Source organism: Chenopodium quinoa, unplaced genomic scaffold (assembly GCF_001683475.1).
Source record: "Chenopodium quinoa cultivar QQ74 unplaced genomic scaffold, ASM168347v1, whole genome shotgun sequence".
NCBI classification, from domain to species: Eukaryota; Viridiplantae; Streptophyta; class Magnoliopsida; order Caryophyllales; family Amaranthaceae; genus Chenopodium; species Chenopodium quinoa.
This window is the reverse complement of record NW_018743252.1, coordinates 9,996,133-10,004,635: the sequence shown is the minus strand read 5'-3', so window position 1 is coordinate 10,004,635 and position 8,503 is coordinate 9,996,133. Positions and strand designations below refer to the sequence as shown.

Genomic DNA, 8,503 nt, shown 5'->3' with positions numbered 1-8,503 from the left:
CCTAGCCTCTTGAGTGTTACTTGGAATTTTCTTGCTCTTTTTCAAATTGATAACTTACTGCACATGTTCCTCATCACTAGAACTACTTTGCTCTTGTTGGTAATTATCATCACTGTTGTCATCATTGAGATTCAGCTAGACTTAGGTCAATTTCACCCTCACTAACAACCCAATCACAGTCCTTATACTGAACATCACCACTATCCTTATATTAATTGCAAAATCATGATCACTTTCAGAGTTATAACCCTCGTCTTTAGTGTCATACCAATCCTCTACATGTATGTACTCACATGACTGACTAACAGCTCTCAAATCATTTGAATTATCTCTAACTCCATCAATTCCTAACTCATCTGTATTCTCTCCATCTCCACCAAAATCAGGAACACTGTCACCAACATCATTAGGTGTACTTAGATATTCAAGTCTAGACCTAATTTTGTTAAACCTTTTCTGGTACAGGTTACTTGATTTGTTGTTTAATGTTGTTTTCTTACTCCTACATGGTGGATTAGCAAACTTTGAGAAAGGTTTGGGCAGAATTAGAGGTTTTTGTTTTCTGGGGCTAGTCCTAATTGGTACTCTTGGTGGTGGTTTTTTTCTAGATGAAGTGTTAGCAGACTGTGAGTAAGGGTTTAGGACTACTAGGTTTTTTTTTTTCTAGGGCTAGTCTTAATTGGTTTTCTTGGTGAAAGTTTCTTCCTTTTAGTAAATTTTGGGATAGGCATTCGTGTATTTGTTTGACTGCTTGCCACAATTGGCACACTTGCTTTTGCTTGACTAGGGCCTTCAAGAAAGGTGACTTCTTCTGGTTCTTCCACCCCATGAATCACATACAATTCAACCATCCCATTGTCAAGATCCTTTTTCACAAAGTCTAACACTTCACTATCCTTCCACACTCTTACTAGACCTTTTTCCAAATCCAAACCAGGAAAAAGATAATACATACCACATGCATTACTATATTTTACCCCCTCCTCCTTTAACATGGCTAAAAATTCAAAGTAACTAACATAATCGGGATCAACATTATCCCATTAATGCACTTCTCCCCCAATGTACTGCCAATCAGGAGTTAATATCACTCTGTGATTAAGTTTCATAGTAAACTTATCATTATCCATGACCTAATTCAATTTTGCAAAAACGTATGGAATTACAACCAAATAACAAAATTTATTCTATAATCAACACGCATGACTATACAATTAAACAATATAACAACAAAAACACATCAGCTACATAAATCAAGCACAATGCAGTCAAACAATCGGACTTTTTCCACTACACATTTCACCAAATTAGTCAAAAAATTGATCCAATAATTCAAAACACAAACCACAATTCAGTTCAAAAAATGTAAAATTTTTGAGTTCTGGTAACTTACAGTATTTGCCGAAATCAAATGGCTCTCGTCGTTGATGACGTCTTTTGATGTTGAAGATCTGAAAAAATGGAGGTTTTCAATTTGGCTTGGTAGGAAATCAATGATTAGAGAGAAAAAAATGGAAGGTGTAAAGAATGAAAGAGAGACGGTGTCACATGAGGTTTAGTTTTAGGATTAAAGAGAGAAAAAAAATTAAGAGGGGCAAATAATAAATTAAAATAAAAGATTCCGTTCTCAGGCAACTTTTTTGGTTGGAAAATTTCATTAAAGGCACGCATTGCACCTGCATCCGTACTTTGTGGTGTTTTAGCTACTTTGTAAAGTTGAGGGTGCTCAGTGCACCTTCGCCAAACTTCAAAGTGTTGAGGCCAATTTTGCCTATTTTTATCCAAATCTTATATGGTTGTATAGCTCTTTAAATTATATTTCCAATGATATATTATAATATTAATAACTTCGAGCTATAATAGAAAAGATATGAAAGAAATACTAATTTTATCTAAAACTGACACCCTTTCACTATTTCGGCCATATCTTTAATTATTTAAAATATTTAATTTTATTCTGATTGGGTTGGAAAGTATACTTCAAGATCTTTCCAAATCCATATTATTTGGCTTATTCTGACATCTAGATCAAAAGTTATGATAAAAAAAAAAACCGTAAAAACTGTTGTCCATCGAGTTTTATAGCGATTCGAATTCGGATTCTTTTCTATCCCTTCGACCCTATTTTTACCTATAAATAGAGGTCATATCACCCTTTTTCAAATCATCAATAATCATCTAATTCTTCTGTGTCAAAGCTAGAAGCTTATTCTTTCTCCCTCTTTTTAAGCCTTCCCTTTTCAAAATACAAAATTCGTCCATCACGAGACTTAGACACATATAATAAAGCTCAAAGTTATCTTCGACCTAGACATGAAAGGATGATAATTTCTGAGGGTTTGATCCCAAATCCCTATTTCAATTATTTAAATTAATTGTTTGATTTAATGTTTTTATTAAATTTACTAACGTGTTATTGTTTTGATAGAAAGAGATACTAGGCAACAAAGTAAGTTGTTTTGTTGTTATATATATATTTAGAAAGCATGGTTAGATTATATTAATTCCTAAGCTAGTATCATGTTAGGATGTTATTTATGCTTTCTAGTATCATGTTTAGGTTGCTTCCTATTTTATTCTATCATGGTAGTATCATGTTAGGGATAAAGCTTTGGTTTTTATTGTTTAGTAAATTGCTAGGATTTGTTATTAATCATATTAATATCATGCCTAGGATTTTGCTAATATTATGTTTTATTGAGAATTGTATTGATAATGATTTGTTGTATCAATATATTATTATTATTATTATTGCTTGATATTATATATTTTTGTTAGTTATTGCTTGATCATGCCCTCTCTTGCAGGTTTAAAAGGAATTTGTACTTGAAATCACGCTTAATAAGATAATTAATAATTTTATGTAGGCTATAATATGATTTTAATTCAAGTGATTGCCAATAAAAGATTTGTTTGTGCATTAATATTCAACTAACATAGATTAACAGGTTTAGGATTAATATATTGATTGTATGTTAGTCAGAAAGCGCACATGAATGTGAGAAGAATAAAGTAGAGGCTTATTTTTAGGGCAAGTTCAATCTGTTTTAGGTTAGATTTGTACCTTCATCCCCGAAAAACTAGTCATGGTTTCAGACCACTATGTAGTTAGCAATCTCCTGGATCGTGGAGGGGTGTAATTTAACTTTCACCCTGTGAACATTTTACAAGTTGCTAAAACTTGTTGGTGACACTTTTACTCTAGCTTCCTTCCCTTTGGACGACACCATACTTTAGTGTATGATCACAGTGGCGGTCAAGTGTGGGATGCTTGAAATAATTCCCTACACCACCTAACCGGCAAAATAAGCCCAACCAACTCTAGAAAATTATCAGCCAAAACAAGCATTCCAATTCCGGCCTAATTAAGAAGCACCAAGAGCCCACTCCCTCTCCTCTTCCCGCCCACTATCGCCTACTACTAGCACCACCTCTCCTCCCTTGCCTAGCGAAACCATTGAATCGACCACCAACAAATTATCATCACCTTGGCCCATCCTTAAAAGATTTCTGGTTGGGCAAGTTTGTTACCAACAACGGTTGGAGTAGCAGGGTAAGGCGGGGTCATCAAATTGGTTCACGTGCAAGAATGGTGTGGGTTCTCTTCGGTAGTGGGTTGGGGGTAGGGATGGCAACAGGTCGGATCTGGACCGGATCCAACTGGATCTAGATCCAAATTCGTTTTTGCACCTTGGATCCAGATCCGATCCGGATCCGTCGGGTATGGAGAAGGATGATCCATATCCATATCTGTTAGATCCCACTGATCCGGGTCCAAAATGGATCTTGCTCATTGTACCTAATTTTTTAACAAAATAATCTAGATTTCAATTAAAACAACCTTCTACTAATTTTCATCAACAATTACGATCAATTTTTATAATGTTTTAAAGTTTAGATAATTAAGACAATATAACCACAATTAAAAATTAAATAAACTGACAAAACGAAAATTAATAAATTCAAATAGAAAGTAAAACTTTAAAAATTAAAACAAGCAGACTTCTAAAGAAATGAACAAATTAAATCAGCTCATTTATATATTAACACAATTGCTAGTAAATAAAGTATAGAATAAAGTATAGAATCCCCTTCTACTGTAAATTGCAAGAAAAAGATTCAGTTAATGATAGCAAACCAATGTCTAAATTCTACAGATTACTATTCCAAAAAAAAAAGAATAAATATACATATTAAATCTACTGGAGTACGTGCTGGAATCATGGTCGTGGTCGTTGGAGAGGATGAGTGTAACACCCCCAAATCTCCATCTACGTAATTACTATATTTATATGTATACAAATACCGTAGAAGTAGACTTGGGCATATTACCGCCACGTGAAAACGTAAGGCTTACTTAATTACTCAAATTGCAACGGAAAAATAACTAACTTTTATTAATAATAATATGATTAACCATAATTACTGTTTCAAAATAATCTAATAAAAATTCCACACATAAATAAAATTAACTCCTAACTATGTGATCCCAATCCCGACTCTAGTATGCGCACGAAAAACTCCACACCTGAAATCAAGATTGTTTACCAAAAATGGTAAATAGGGCGAACTAAAACAAAAAGGAAAATAGATTAGCAAAAACGCTAAGTACGTATAAGTTCAAGACATATAAAATACTTTTAGTAGTCAAACATGCTTTCGAAATAACCATTTGACTTGTCACAAGTCACATTCAAAATTAGACTTTCTAAATTTACTGAAATTCCTTCCCTAGAAATCAAATGCCCCAAAAATGCTACCTTTTCTAACCAAAACTCACACTTCGACAGCTTAGCATACAATTGGTGCTCCCTCGGGATCGACAATACTTTCCTCAAATGATCTTCATGCTCCTCCCTATTCTTGGAGTAGATCAAAATACCATCAATGAAAACCACCATAAACTTATCCAAATATGGCCTAAAGATTCGGTTCATCAAATCCATGAAAAATGCAGGTGCATTAGTTAACCCAAATGGCATAACTGTGAACTCATAATGACCATAACGCGTCCTGAAAGCGCTCTTGGCAATGTCTTGCTCTGCAATTCTCAACTGATGGTACCCTGACCTCAAATCTATCTTGGAAATATTCCAGCCTCTTTCAACTGATCAAACAAATCATCAATTCTAGGCAAAGGATACTTATTCTTGACTGTCACACTATTCAACTCACGATAGTCTATGAAGAACCTCAAACTTCCATCCTTCTTTTTCATAAACAACACTGGAGCACCCCATGGAGAAGAATTAGGTCGAATGTATCCCTTATCCAACAAGTCATCTAACTGTGTTTTCAATTCCTTCATCTCAGCTAGAGCTATTCTATATGGAGCCTTCGAGATAGGTCCAGTTCCTGGTAGCAATTCTATGGTGAACTCAACATCCCTTACTGGCGGCATACCTGGTATCTCATCAGGATACACATCTGGAAATTCCTCAACTACAGGAATACTCTCTTTCTTCTCATCCTCCCTTCCCACTTCCTGAACACTACACATGTATATAGGATAACCCTTCATGACACAATTCCGAAATTGCAAAGCAGAAATGATTTTGATCCCTGAACTCTTCCCTTCCTTCCTATAAGTCACTGTCACATTACTCGGACCCAACAATTTCACTTTCTGAGCAGCACAATCTATGTGAGCCTTATACTTTCCCAGCTAGTCCATTCCTAAAATCACATCTAATTCTTGCAAATCAAACTCAATCAAATCTGAAGGAAATTCTACTTGAGCTATGGTGATAGGTACCTCTTTATGTGACTTAGATCAATTCCTCACTTCCCCAGTTGAAATAGAAACATCTAGAGACACTAACAATGGACTCTCTAACTTTAATCTCTGGACTAGAGATTTTGAAACAAAATAATGAGACGCACCCGAATCAAACATGACTCTAGCATTCAAAGAACAAACAAGGAAAGTGCCAATTACCACATCATTAGAAGCCTCAACCTCACGACGATTCATCACGAACACACGACCCTTAGAGGCCCCTCCTGCACCGCTACTAGTTCCATTCCTCTGAGCTGATCCATTGGTCTGGGGTGGTTTGGGTGGGTTATTGGTCTCCTGGATTTTTCCCATCTTAACATCCATCTCCTTGGTGTAACACTCATACTCCCAATGCCCCAGTTTTTGACAATAATGACAAGTCACAGGGTTTCCCTCACAGTCCTTCCCTGGGTGATTTTTCTCACATCTCTTACAAAAATAACTTCTCTTAGGCCTGGTGTTATTTCCATTCCCATGGTTGTTATTTCCCTGTCCATTAGCTCCCTTTCCAAAGTTTCCCCTATTGTCCCTCCTGTTGAATTGCACATGTCCCCCATAACTCTCCCCAATCCTAGACCTCTTATCAACTCCATATGAACCCCCATCACTCTTCATTTTCCCTCCAGTTGAGTTCTCTAACTCTCTCCCTTGGATCCCATATAGGTGGGCAGCTCTCCCATAGACTTCATCTAGTGTTTCAAAGGTTACCCCTCCCAACTTCCCCTGAAGACTTAGGGTCAAACCTTCTCGAACCTTTGGGCTTTCAAATCCTCCGTGGGTACTACCTCAGGTGCAAACCACAACAACTCAATAAATTTATTATAATATTCATTAATGGTCATATTCCCCATCCTCAGATTGGTAAACTCCATGCATTTCTGCTTCTTCAGGTAGGCGGGATAAAACTTGTCTCTTATAACCTTCTTCAATTATTTCCACCCAAAGTTAGGGGTTTCTAAAAGCCTAGTCCGGTTTTGGCTCCACCATAGGTCAACTTCTTCCCTCAAGTAATAAACAGCATTATTAACCTTCAATTCTTCAGGACAGTTAATGGCATCAAACAACTTGTCAAATTCCCTTATCCAATTCTCCAAACTAGCAGGATCCTCCTTCCCAAGGTAAGTGGGTGGTTTTGCAGCTGCTACCCTCTTAAAAAATTCTCCAAATTGATCTAAGTCGTTGCTACGATTCCCCTGACTCACCAGCTGGCTCATGCTTTGAGCAATGGTAGTTATCTTCCTAAGAGTAGAGCTCATTTTGGAACCAGTGCGTCTACTATTTCCGGCTCTTAGAGACATCCTAAATAACTTAAAATAACAAATACACATTTATTATATAAGAAAATTTCATAAAACTCTTATTAAAGATTGAAACTCCATATTTAGCCACATAGGCTTATTAAAATAATTAATTCATCTTGTCACTACAAATTCATAAGGGCCACTAGTTGGCTTGCAAAACAAAACAATTTGCTATTAATGGAAAAAATCAATCAATTATTATTCTGAAGTTCTACTCTTGGTCTTAGCTTGCTGGATCATCTTTCTGGCCACGTCACCTGTGTTTCCTGTGGATAGCTGAGGGGAATCATGTTCTAAAGGTTTAGCCATGTGGGTTGGAATTTGGTTACATTCAAGCAAGAAGGTAGGATAAAATTCACTGTAAGTTGGGCTACGACACGAGCCATAGCTAGAGTTACGGTTTGGGCTAACATAGGGGCTAGGGTTATGGTTTGTACTGTGTCTTGGACTAGATACTCGACCTCTTAGGACAAGGGGTTCAGGAGAATGAGGTAGGGATTCAAAGTCATTTGGGTGAGGGATTTCTAAGTCATCGGATGATGTATAGTCAAGATGCAAATGTGAAGGTGGTAAGGGTGGCATATCATAGTTTAGATTATTTAACTTTTGGACTTCTTGAGGTGTAAGACGAAGTGGAATTTCAGCAACTATTAGTCTTGGGATTCGGCTCCAGTCAACTTCGGCGAAATATAGGTCTGCTTTAAAATTGGTTAAGGTTCCTAGCCATTTTCCTTCATGCACATAGGCTTCAATATTCCACAACCCATTAGGTTTAATTAAATTTCTATACTTTTGGATTACTGTATTATATTTAGGTGTGTTGGGTAAGTGAACTAAGGCCAGTAGGATGATCCATGGTTCTTCGATCATAAATTTCATATTCCTGTGTCTTTTTATATCAGTAGCATGCCAAACAATGTCTGTTATAAAGTCACGCACAGATATAGCATCCGATTTTACTAGCCTTTGATCAAAGAAATGTCTTCTAACAGTTTCCATCATTTGTGATAACACAAACTATTTAAGTAAGCAATTCAAATTTCCTCAAGGATAAATCCAAAATGATTACCAATGGAACCAAAATTCCATAACCACACAAATAACTAGACGACCCTAATTATACTTAGACTAATGCACATTAGGTGTTTACAAAATCAAATAGTTTCTTCATTTTGTTTTCGAAAATGATAATGTACTCGATTCTTGATATTGGACGGTTCGAGCCCGCGTCTCCCAGGAAAGTTACCTATAGCGTCGAGGCGAGCCTTTCCTAGACAGAGAGTAGTACCCATTATAGGCCTCCGAAGAGAACCCGAGCATCCTTTTCTCAATCATATTTCCAAATAAGAAAATAGTTTTAATAGAAAATAATTTTACTTCAAAGAATGCGAAACTCTATCTATCCTATATGTCCATCTTAAGT

The 8,503-nt window shown here is 36.3% G+C and overlaps 1 pseudogene; it reads right to left on the bottom strand.

The window, feature by feature from the left end:
- Positions 1-4,640: 4,640 nt before the first annotated feature.
- Positions 4,641-7,077, bottom strand: LOC110734940 (annotated as a pseudogene).
- Between the last annotated feature and the right edge of the window lie 1,426 nt (positions 7,078-8,503).